The following is a 9,730-nucleotide window of genomic DNA, read 5'->3' on the forward strand; positions in this document are numbered from 1 at the left end:
CTGCATCATTTTATGCTTGTACCTCAGCACTTTCTAGTTGATCACACTGGATGATATTTTGGTGCCAAAAAGTTACCTGTAGATAATGAGTATTGTCATTTTCTCATTCCTGTATTTTATTTCTTTGTGCGGAACATGGAGACACACAAATCAATGAGCAGTTTGTATTTGTTGAATCCATTCTTCTGAAGAATACAGAGAAAGACTTTCCTATGGAACATAAATCTTCCTTGAGAGAAAGAATTTCTCCAGCCGTGACATTTGTCAGAACAAGTTATGAAACAGATTTCTTACATAAAAAGGAATTTCTGGAAAATTACTGAAAGTCTTTGATCACAGAGTCCCCTATTTCTCAGCCTAGGGATTATCTGTTGCCTCTGATGTTGCATAAAGGTCATAGTGACCAAAGTACCTACAACGTTTACATGACTTATTCCAGGGAAAATTATGGAAATGGGAAGTTGAGAATTTCATACTGAGTGAGAGCTATTTGTTTGCTTTGAAAACAGCAGTGGGAATGTTGATTTTTGTATGTTAATTAATGTTCTGCAGATCCACATAATACTGGGACATACGAGACATTGATTTTAATTTCAGAGGACACCACATGTCTTGTCCTTGCTAAGGGCATAAAACATAGGTGTTGCCATTTCAGCAAACCAGGTAGAATTAGTACAGAGTAGCTTAATTTCAGAAAGAGGTGATGATTGCAGTGAAAATAAGTAAAACTGAGAGAAACGGAGAGGAGGAGAGAGTCTGAGAGATTTACAACCAGTGGGAGGTGTCCCTTCCCATGGCAGGGGAATGGAATGAGGTGAGCTTTAAGGTCCCTTCCAACGCAAACCACTCTATGGTGCTATGATTCTTTGTGTGGAAACACGTAATTTCTTCAACACCTCTGCATTCAAAGTTCCTGCAGTGCAGATATTGCCAGCCAGTGGTCCCTTATTCTGTCTGACAGGAATAGCTTGTGGATCAGTGCATTAGTACAAAGAGTTTTTACTTAGTCACATGGACTTTTTTCATCTCATTGCCCTACATCATATTGTAAAGAAAAAACCCCACAAACCTGAACATGTAATCTATGGCCAAGAAAGGCCAAAGGATCTTTTGCTTTTCTCTCTTGGCAGCAGATATTATCACTAATTGGTTGGTCAGTGTAGTGTTGTCCTGGATGTTCATGGACTTGAACCAAATGCTGCTGGTCTTACGGTGTCAGGCTAATCTACCTTTGGTTCACAATTTCTAGTTTGCACTAGGGAAGCTGAGAGGGAAGGTCTCTGTATGAGGAGTACAGGGCCTGGCCCTGTGAGCCTTTCTCCTTGGTTTCCTAGTTTAGCACATTAGATGGCTGCCTGGTTGCACAATTGCTGTTAGGGATTGGAAGCAGTAGGAATTGCAGGTGCTTACAAGGGCACATATGCTGGCATATGCTCTGCTGCCAGTCCTCTTTTGTGGGAAAAAAAAAAAATCTGTGTGATGTCTTAGTCATGTATTGGGGATATTTCAAGCCATGATTCATTTCACAAACTTGATTTAATCTGGCATTTCTTTAACTTTTTTTTTTCCCCCCAGAAAGAGCTACTTTGAAACCAGCTCACTCTCTGACAGCCTACTGTTTCTAGAGTATATACCAAACAGCAGGAGACATCTCTTTAAGAGCTAATGACCCATTTGGGAGACTTTACAAATTAGGTAATAACCAGTTGGAGGAGTTAGAAGGCCAAGGTAAAGCCGGGGAAGTTAATGGGGTAGGCTGCCATTACCTAAATTACGTACTCTGATGAAAAGATCATTAATGTTATTATAAGCCATTTTTAATTAATGAAAAATGTAGCGATTTGCTTTCTCAGTGTTGGTAACTTTGAAAGATGCAGTTTTACTAGCATACTAGACCAGATTTTCAATAGTACCACAATGAAAAGATTAGTTTGCTCTGTAGAGCACTGGGATCGATATTAACAGTGTTCTTGATATAGCAGGAATAGAGTCTTTCAATTTAAAGCAAATGTTCTCAAGATTCCATTTGTGAAATCACAATGATATTTTTTTGGATGTAATGGGATAGTTCATAAAGCACTGATGGCTGTCTATTAGAATAGTAAATATTTAGCATTTCTATATTCACTTTCATCCTGGAAGCTCTCCAAATGCTTTAGTAACTAGAAAAATAATTATTTTAGTCACTGTGGAATAAACCCAATAGATATTTAACGGCACACAGTAATAGTGTCTAACACCCTGGGGCAGAAATTGCACAAAAGAATTAAGGGCAGTTAAATATATTTCTTGTGTTTCCCTGAAACATCAATATTTGGAGAAAACACCTCAAGAAAATAATGACCAAAACCCTGTATCAGGTGACTCCTGTGATTACTTTCCAATGGGTACACCCAATTTTTCATTGTAGCAATGTCTGAGGAGCCCCAGTCCAAGCCTGACTTGTGGTGCACCCATTGTAACCCCCCTCCCACTCTGTTGTGATTTTAGTGTACAGCCAAAATGGACAAACTAGCAGAGGACTGAAGAAAGGAGAGGTGATGGTCCCTCACTTCAAAAAGGGAAAGAGAGATGGAGAAAAGCAAAGTGGTCTTCAGAAGACAGCTCAGTGTCACTTTATGAAGAGAACAATGAGCAGGGAGTATGTTGAAGAGCTACCACAGAGTCAGGAGAACAGCCAAGGGAAGGATCTAGGGAGCTCCAGCTCCAGGATCGTGTAATTTAGGGTTCTGGAGACAGTAACTAGTTTTCCAGTTTGCTGTGAAGATTAGATGGTCAATATTTACACAGCTCTGAAAATGAAACTGTTAATTATTTTTGTTATGCTGTGCACCATTAATATTTGCATCCATAGTGGGGAATAGGAAAGGGCAGGCTTTGGATGCCATTGCTACCACAGTGATGACTAAGAGTGGACTAAAGCCAACAGAAACAAAAGGAAAGCCAAAGACTTAGGTGTTTCTGAAGAAAGTGTTTTTTAGGGGTTTTTTTTGTCAGCCGAGCATATGGAGCTGGTTCCTCCATGGAGGCAAGCTGGCCTGCTGCCAGCAAAGGCAGCTGATTTTAGACAGCTGAAGCCTGCAGGAGGGAGGCTGGAGTGGGAACTGTGTAGTGCTGGTTTTCCCTCGACCTGTGACTTCACCTGACCCCTGTGCTCACCTGCAGGAAGCAGGCCTGGTGGGAGACTTCAGGGCAGTCCTTCTTTCTGGCATGAGTGCCAAGCTGGCCATCTTAGCTCATGACCTTCGCAACACATCACTGATGTGTTCATTTTCAGGAACATGGGCAAAGCCATTTGTTCATGGCCAGTAAGCAACCCCACATTTCTCTCAGTAGATCCCACATTGTATTGGTGGGAAGTCGTCCGTTACAGGAACTAGTCTGGGGACTGGTATCACCTTCCCCCAAGGTGTTTTCTCCCGTCTTTGTTATATTACAACATATTTACCAGTGGCTCATCTCATCGCCCTTATTTTACTTGCTCCCTTCAGATCCCTCAGGGCTGTGTCCTTATTTTGTTGCTGCTTGCCAAAGAGCTTTTCCAAAGAGCACTGCTCACAGGGAAAACACCTTCCGAGCAGACCCTTTCTCCCCTGCATCACCACCACAGGGAGGCTTGGCTCTGCAAATCATCCATGCCCTGGTGTTAAGTATCACCTTCTCTGCAGGGGAGGAAGGCCAGCTGTTCAGCAGCTACCCTGAGTTCACCCTTAGCCCAGGCTTTGCTTGTGATGAAACTCTACTTTCTCTCCAGAAATCCAAATGTGGTCAGTAAGTTTAGAAAGAAGAAAAAGAAGTCAAGCCCATGTCTGCTCTCTGGTTTAGCTCAGGTCTGAGGGATGTCCTTTTCCCTCTACTTTGCCACCTATCAAGTTGACAGCATTGCTGTCTCCAATTTTTTGAATGTTGCTGTTTTCCTTTGCTGTAGAGCATCTTTAACAGAAGGGGAGGGTATGTTACAGGCATCTGTGCAACTGCAAAGCCCAAACATTTCCTGGGGATGCCTTGTGATTTTGGTAGCTATAATTCCCTCCTTTGCATCTGGACCTTTATAAACAATCACTCAAGTAAGAAATTGGTTTTGTGCTTTTTGTTGAGGTATAATACACTTCCTGGCTTAATTTTTAGATATTTAATGTCTCTTTGGTCTTATGCAGGCAGTGAGTTGCTGCTTACTGGGCTATGCTTAAACAAAATGGTAATCTGTGCTGGGAATCCAGCAAACCCATGTAGTGGGACTCAAACTCCTTCATTATACCCTGAAATTTGAACAATAAATTGATGGCTACGGATTATATAGATTGTACAGCAGGATATGCAAAACATACATGTGCAGTAAGTCTGCATACTTGTGACTGGCCCATGTTTGAGGCTGAGCATCATAGCAGTGAGTTGTTTTGTTTTGGTAATGGCCTTGTGGAGGTTGGGAACTTTCCTAGACATAAAGGGATGCCATGGTATCTGCCACTTATTGACAGCTAAGAGACAAGGTTGCTTCTGTACCTGCTACCTCACATAACAAGAATTTATGGAATCACCTCAGGCTGTCCTTGTCAATTATCATCATCATTATTTCTGTGTTTAAAAAACAAGACTGAGTTCTTGGAGGCATTCATCCAAAAAGTGCTGTGATAGTGCAGTCTCCAAGGCTGAGCCTTAGCTGACATCTTATCAGGTAAATTCTTGAGATTTAGGAATGAAAATAAATATATATGTGCTGCATTGCTGTTCTTTGTTTGGTGGTGCTCTTCCTCTGAGGTGGAGGGTGGGGGACTGGGAAATCAGCCAATAGGTGTGTGTGTGCACATAATGAATTTGGAGATAAACCATAATAACTTCTTGCCAACTAACTGTGACCCTTTGTTTAAGACATCTGTCACAGCTATGGTGTTTTGTATATTCATGTTCATCATCTACAAGAGACTATAAGCAAGGTAGAAATGGTCCCTGACGTATCTGGGAGACTGCTAAAGTAAAACCAAATTTTCCCTAGGTCTCATTATGTTATATGATCAAACCAGGGCAGCTGAGGAAGCCTTTCCTGCTGGGGTGGTCTCCTTCTGCGCAGCCATGAATCCTCCCTTCCCACTGTACCAGTACAAGAAGTCTAGGAAAAGTCACAGCATAAACATGTAGATTTATTGATGCTTATCTTTAAAGCCAGAAGAATAGCAGCCTGATGTTCCCATCCCTTCCACACCTGCCATACTCATTTAAAAAAAGATCAGGAGCCCAACCTGTCTTCTTTCTGTAGCTGCTGAAGGCAAAGAAGTTCCTTTTGAAGCCTGGTCTACTCGGTGGTAAACTTGGATAGTGATCCTTCTGACATAAATAAGGATAATAAAAGGGACTGATTAAGAGCTTAGATCTTGGCTGTATGTGAAGTGAGGGAAAACAAAGCATCCCACTAGTTGGAGCTCAAGATTCACTGAAGTTTTAAAGCCCTTCTCCATCCATGGGTAATAGACTTGCCTTTGATCTTGATAGTCAAGATACCTGACAAGAGTTTTCATTAATGAAATAAGACAACAGTGATCAGTTCTGTCTGCAACTGAATAATAATTCTGGTCTAGGGAGAGTAAAGTGTCTGGTTTCCCTGTTCACCATGACCTTCACATAAGACTTGTGAGAATGTTGAAGTTGAATTAAGCAAAGTGGAAATCTACATCCAGAAATACACTTACTCATTCTATATCAGTTTGATGAGCTGGTATTTTCAACCTTTGCAATTGAAAAAGGCAATAAGTCTCTGCCATTTTTTTTATTCCATGCCCTACGAGTAAGAAAGGGGAGTGCAGGCTGACCTCTGGCACTAGCTCTGCCTATTCTTGCTTTCCTGCAGAACCTGGTGACAACACAGATGGAGCTTGAAGGGAATGGACAGAGCTCTGAGCATCTGCATCCAGCATTGGGAGCTGTTAGGAAATTACATGGCCAGCTTTGCAGCCTCTCTTCTGTTAATTTTTGAGACAGTATAGTTGCATTGCCTAAGCTGTCCGTATCTGTGTGCCTACTCAGGAGTTGATAATATTTTCTTTACCTTCCCAGCTTCTGGAAAAAAAAAACCCACAAAAATCCTCATTCCTGTATGAGTGATCTAATGCTATAAAAGGCCAGTTCCAGTGGCTCTAAGGGCTAAACAAAATTATAAATCTCCCCTGGGCTTCACCTGAAGACTTCCTCACTTCAGGTAATTAGCTCCAGTCTACCCTGGGTACCAGGGCTGGAAAATGACAGCCAAGGATTTCTGCTGAGGGGGATTTCTCATGCTGGGCAGCGAGCGTGTCTTTGGTGCTGCTTCTTTAAAATATGGTAATGCTGTCTGTAATTTAGAAATATTTCATTTATCCTGGTTATGAAAAGGAAACGGAACAACAGGAGGTAAGGGAAATTTTCAAGTGCAAATAAATCTTTCTGTTCTTCATATCTTGGAGGTCAGTGTTTGAAAGTAAGAAGCCATAGATAAAGATCTTCAACAATTTTCAGTCTTCTCTTGCCTATATATTTCCCAAGTGGCTGTCAAGTGTTATTTCTTCCTGGTGTTGTCAGCTTCTATTGCCTGGTACAGGATATATATTTTAATTGACAGCCGGTAACAGCCATTCCAATCATAGTGAAAACCATATTTTATTGCCAGTACGGATGGAAGTCATAACTTGAGGATGTGTCAGTTACTTGTTGGAAATATGAATAATTGATACTGAACATAATACCTTTTCACAGTCTCTATTTATTAGAGACAATGCAATCAAAAATAGCTGCCTTTTTTTTTTTTTTCCCAATGGTTTCCTTTATGTGTGATTTGGTAGTCTGTGTAATTCAAGAAGAAAATTACTCGGCATCTAGTCAGGGTCTGAGTGAAGACTTGAACTTAGAAATGTGATCAGGCATGACAAAATATTCTGTTTTGCTCACAGTAATATTGAATACAAGGTTGACAGGTAAAAGTGTCATGCCATCATCATTCACTGAAGTGTGCTGGCAAGAATTCAGGTCAGGGGTCTGCCTGGCAACGAGGAAGTGTGATTTTCACACTTGTACACCTGGGAGGGCAGTCAGAGGACAGGGCAGTCAGACCCACAGTGGGGAGTTCCTCAGAGGCATTGGGGAGACTGCACCACACATCAGGACCACTGCCCCTCGTCCCTGTGTCTTTGCTGCTGCCACTACTTGTGTTGTCACCTGTAACTTTGAGTCTGCATTGAGTTGAGTGATATCTGATATCCCAGAAAAAAAGGCAGTGTGAGGACAGAGCCTTTTAAAGAAACCCTTTTGGTCTGAGCATCCACTCACGTGAAAGATGGAGCTCCTGAGGTGTATCTGGCTTTGCCAGAAACTAACATACTTCATATGACCTGTGGTATTTCTGAGCTTGGCTAAGGCTCTCTGTTGGCTTTCATCTTGAAATTTAATTTTTGCTGGGGCTGTAGTATGATTCAGAAACTATCTAAACCTTTTGCTGAGACCATGTCACTGACATCAACTCTCATGATGGCTGCAGGCCACCAAACTTGCCCTAAACCCCTTAGTGGGAGGAAGGATTGTTACCCTGCATGTCAAGACCAGAAGGAATTTAAAACCATCTCAGTGGGCTGGGAGGTATCCATTTTCTAAGCTTTGTACCTGATGCTGTAGGTTACCCAACAGACAGCCCACAAGAAGGTTGTCTTTTGGTAAATGGTGGGTGAATACCAGTTGGAAAGGACAGTTTCATTTGGTTTGTTGACCCTTGAAATGAACACTTGGCCTGTGATTTTGGGAAAAGAAGGGGGGTTTTTTTGCCCCTTTATTTTCCATGGTTGTTGAAAGCTGAATAAGCTTTCAAGACCTTGAGGCAAAAGTGATTTCATAATCACTAAACACAGGAAAGCTTTCCACCTACTCTGGGTTTGTGGCCCACTTGAGCTGAGACGAACTCATCTCCAAGTTTTTATCAGTTTTTCCTCTGTCTTCCTTATCCATTCAGAGGGTTTTACCATGGCAGATTTGGAGGACCTTCCAAAATTTCCTGGGAATTTGCAGCAGACCCATTTGAGGGCAAGAGTCAGAGGCAGGAAAGCGGCCGTCTGTCACATTGTCTGCCTGCACACCCCCCCAGAACTGGTGGGTCTGGGAGGAGCAGAAGGGTCTTCAGCTCAGAGGCTGCTGATTGCCTGCTCCTGGTGGTAAATTAATTTTATCTTTGAAAGAGATTTACTGCATCTTTGCAGAGCTTTCCAGAAAATTCAGATTTATTGTGTGTGTGTTAATATATCTGTCTAGGAAAGCTCCAGGCTTAAATAAAGGTTGATGGAAAAAAAGGAAGGAAAAAAAAAATATGTTTTACCACAGGCTAAGCTAATAACCAGTCCAAGTGCAAAATCAAGTGGAAATAAAAGTCAGAGTTCTTTGTTTTAATACCGACAGCAACTTTCCTTTCCTCAGCCACACTCTGCAAACAACAGGAGTCACTCCTACACACGCAGTTTTTCAGTGGAATAATTAGCCATCTCACAGATTAGAAAACACTGGCAAATTCCTGTCTTTCACAGAGGGAAGACACAGGCTTTTAAAATCAGCTGAGCTGAAGAAAGGAAGAGCTCCCTTGCCATCTGAACCTGAACCAAAGCTGTAATTTTAGGTTTTATGCAGCGAAGAGGATGGATGCTGGTGGCTGCCCTGTTGCAGCACAGCACAGCACCGCAGTGCCTCGCGCTCTGTGACGGTGTCACCGGTGCCAGCATTTGGGGTCCCTGTACCGTGGGGACTCTGGGGCAGGGGGACATAGTGGAGCCAGTCGGCACTGCCAGCACAGCCGTGGGATGGCCCCGCCAGCCCCTCTCCTTGGACTGCCTCCATGCCTGGCGGCTGGCACCTCGTATCCAGCTGGGATATACCAGCTTCTTCATGAAACGTTGACAGAAATGGGAGGTTAATGAGACTGAAGTCAGCAGGTAGTTTGGCAAATTATCTTTTTATGTCCGTAGTTGATTTTCACACATCGGTTCCCTCTCCCATTCCTCTGAAAGCTGCCTATTGAGCCAAAATATGAGTAGGTGAGTAAAAGTCCCTTGGCACCAACTCTTGTAATTTTTCCTCTCCACAGGGTGCCCAGCTTTGAGACTTTCTTTTTCGGAAGAGGAACATGAATACTCTCACAGGTTGAAATCCCAGCACAGGGTGACTGGATCATCCACAGATACAGTTCTTCATTGTGCCACATCAAAGCAAGCACAAGAAAATAACATAAAAAACCCTTGCAGGTGGAAATATTATACAGTGAAACCTGAACTGTGCTCATTTGCTATCACTGGGCAGTCTGTTCGTGGGTGCCCAAGCACAAATTTTGGCAAACTCCATAAGAAACCATAGCCAACATGTTTGCTCTGGAAAAGAGCCTTCCTCTCCTGGGGATCAGGGGCCAGTGGTCTGTAGTTTGAGGACTACCCATCATGCAGCATTCAGTTCTCCATGCCATGAAATATCTTCTTTCTGACTTCATGCTTCATTTTGAGCTGAAACATCCCTATTTTATGCTAACAGCTGCTTTAGTAACTGAGATTGTTTTCCCCTTTTCTTCACTCCCCAACATATAATTAGGGTTCCTGTTGGCATGTGGATGCCTCATTTGGCTACTTTGCACTGTTCTTCCTGGGTGGGAGTTACTGTATGGGGATTAAGTACCTTATACCATAGTTACACTGAAAGAAACTTGTACTGCTTCACATGGACTGTTTATTATTTAGTTGTA

The sequence above is a fragment of the Corapipo altera genome, unplaced genomic scaffold (assembly GCF_003945725.1).
Source record: "Corapipo altera isolate COAL_440 unplaced genomic scaffold, ASM394572v1 58, whole genome shotgun sequence".
Classification (NCBI taxonomy): Eukaryota; Metazoa; Chordata; class Aves; order Passeriformes; family Pipridae; genus Corapipo; species Corapipo altera.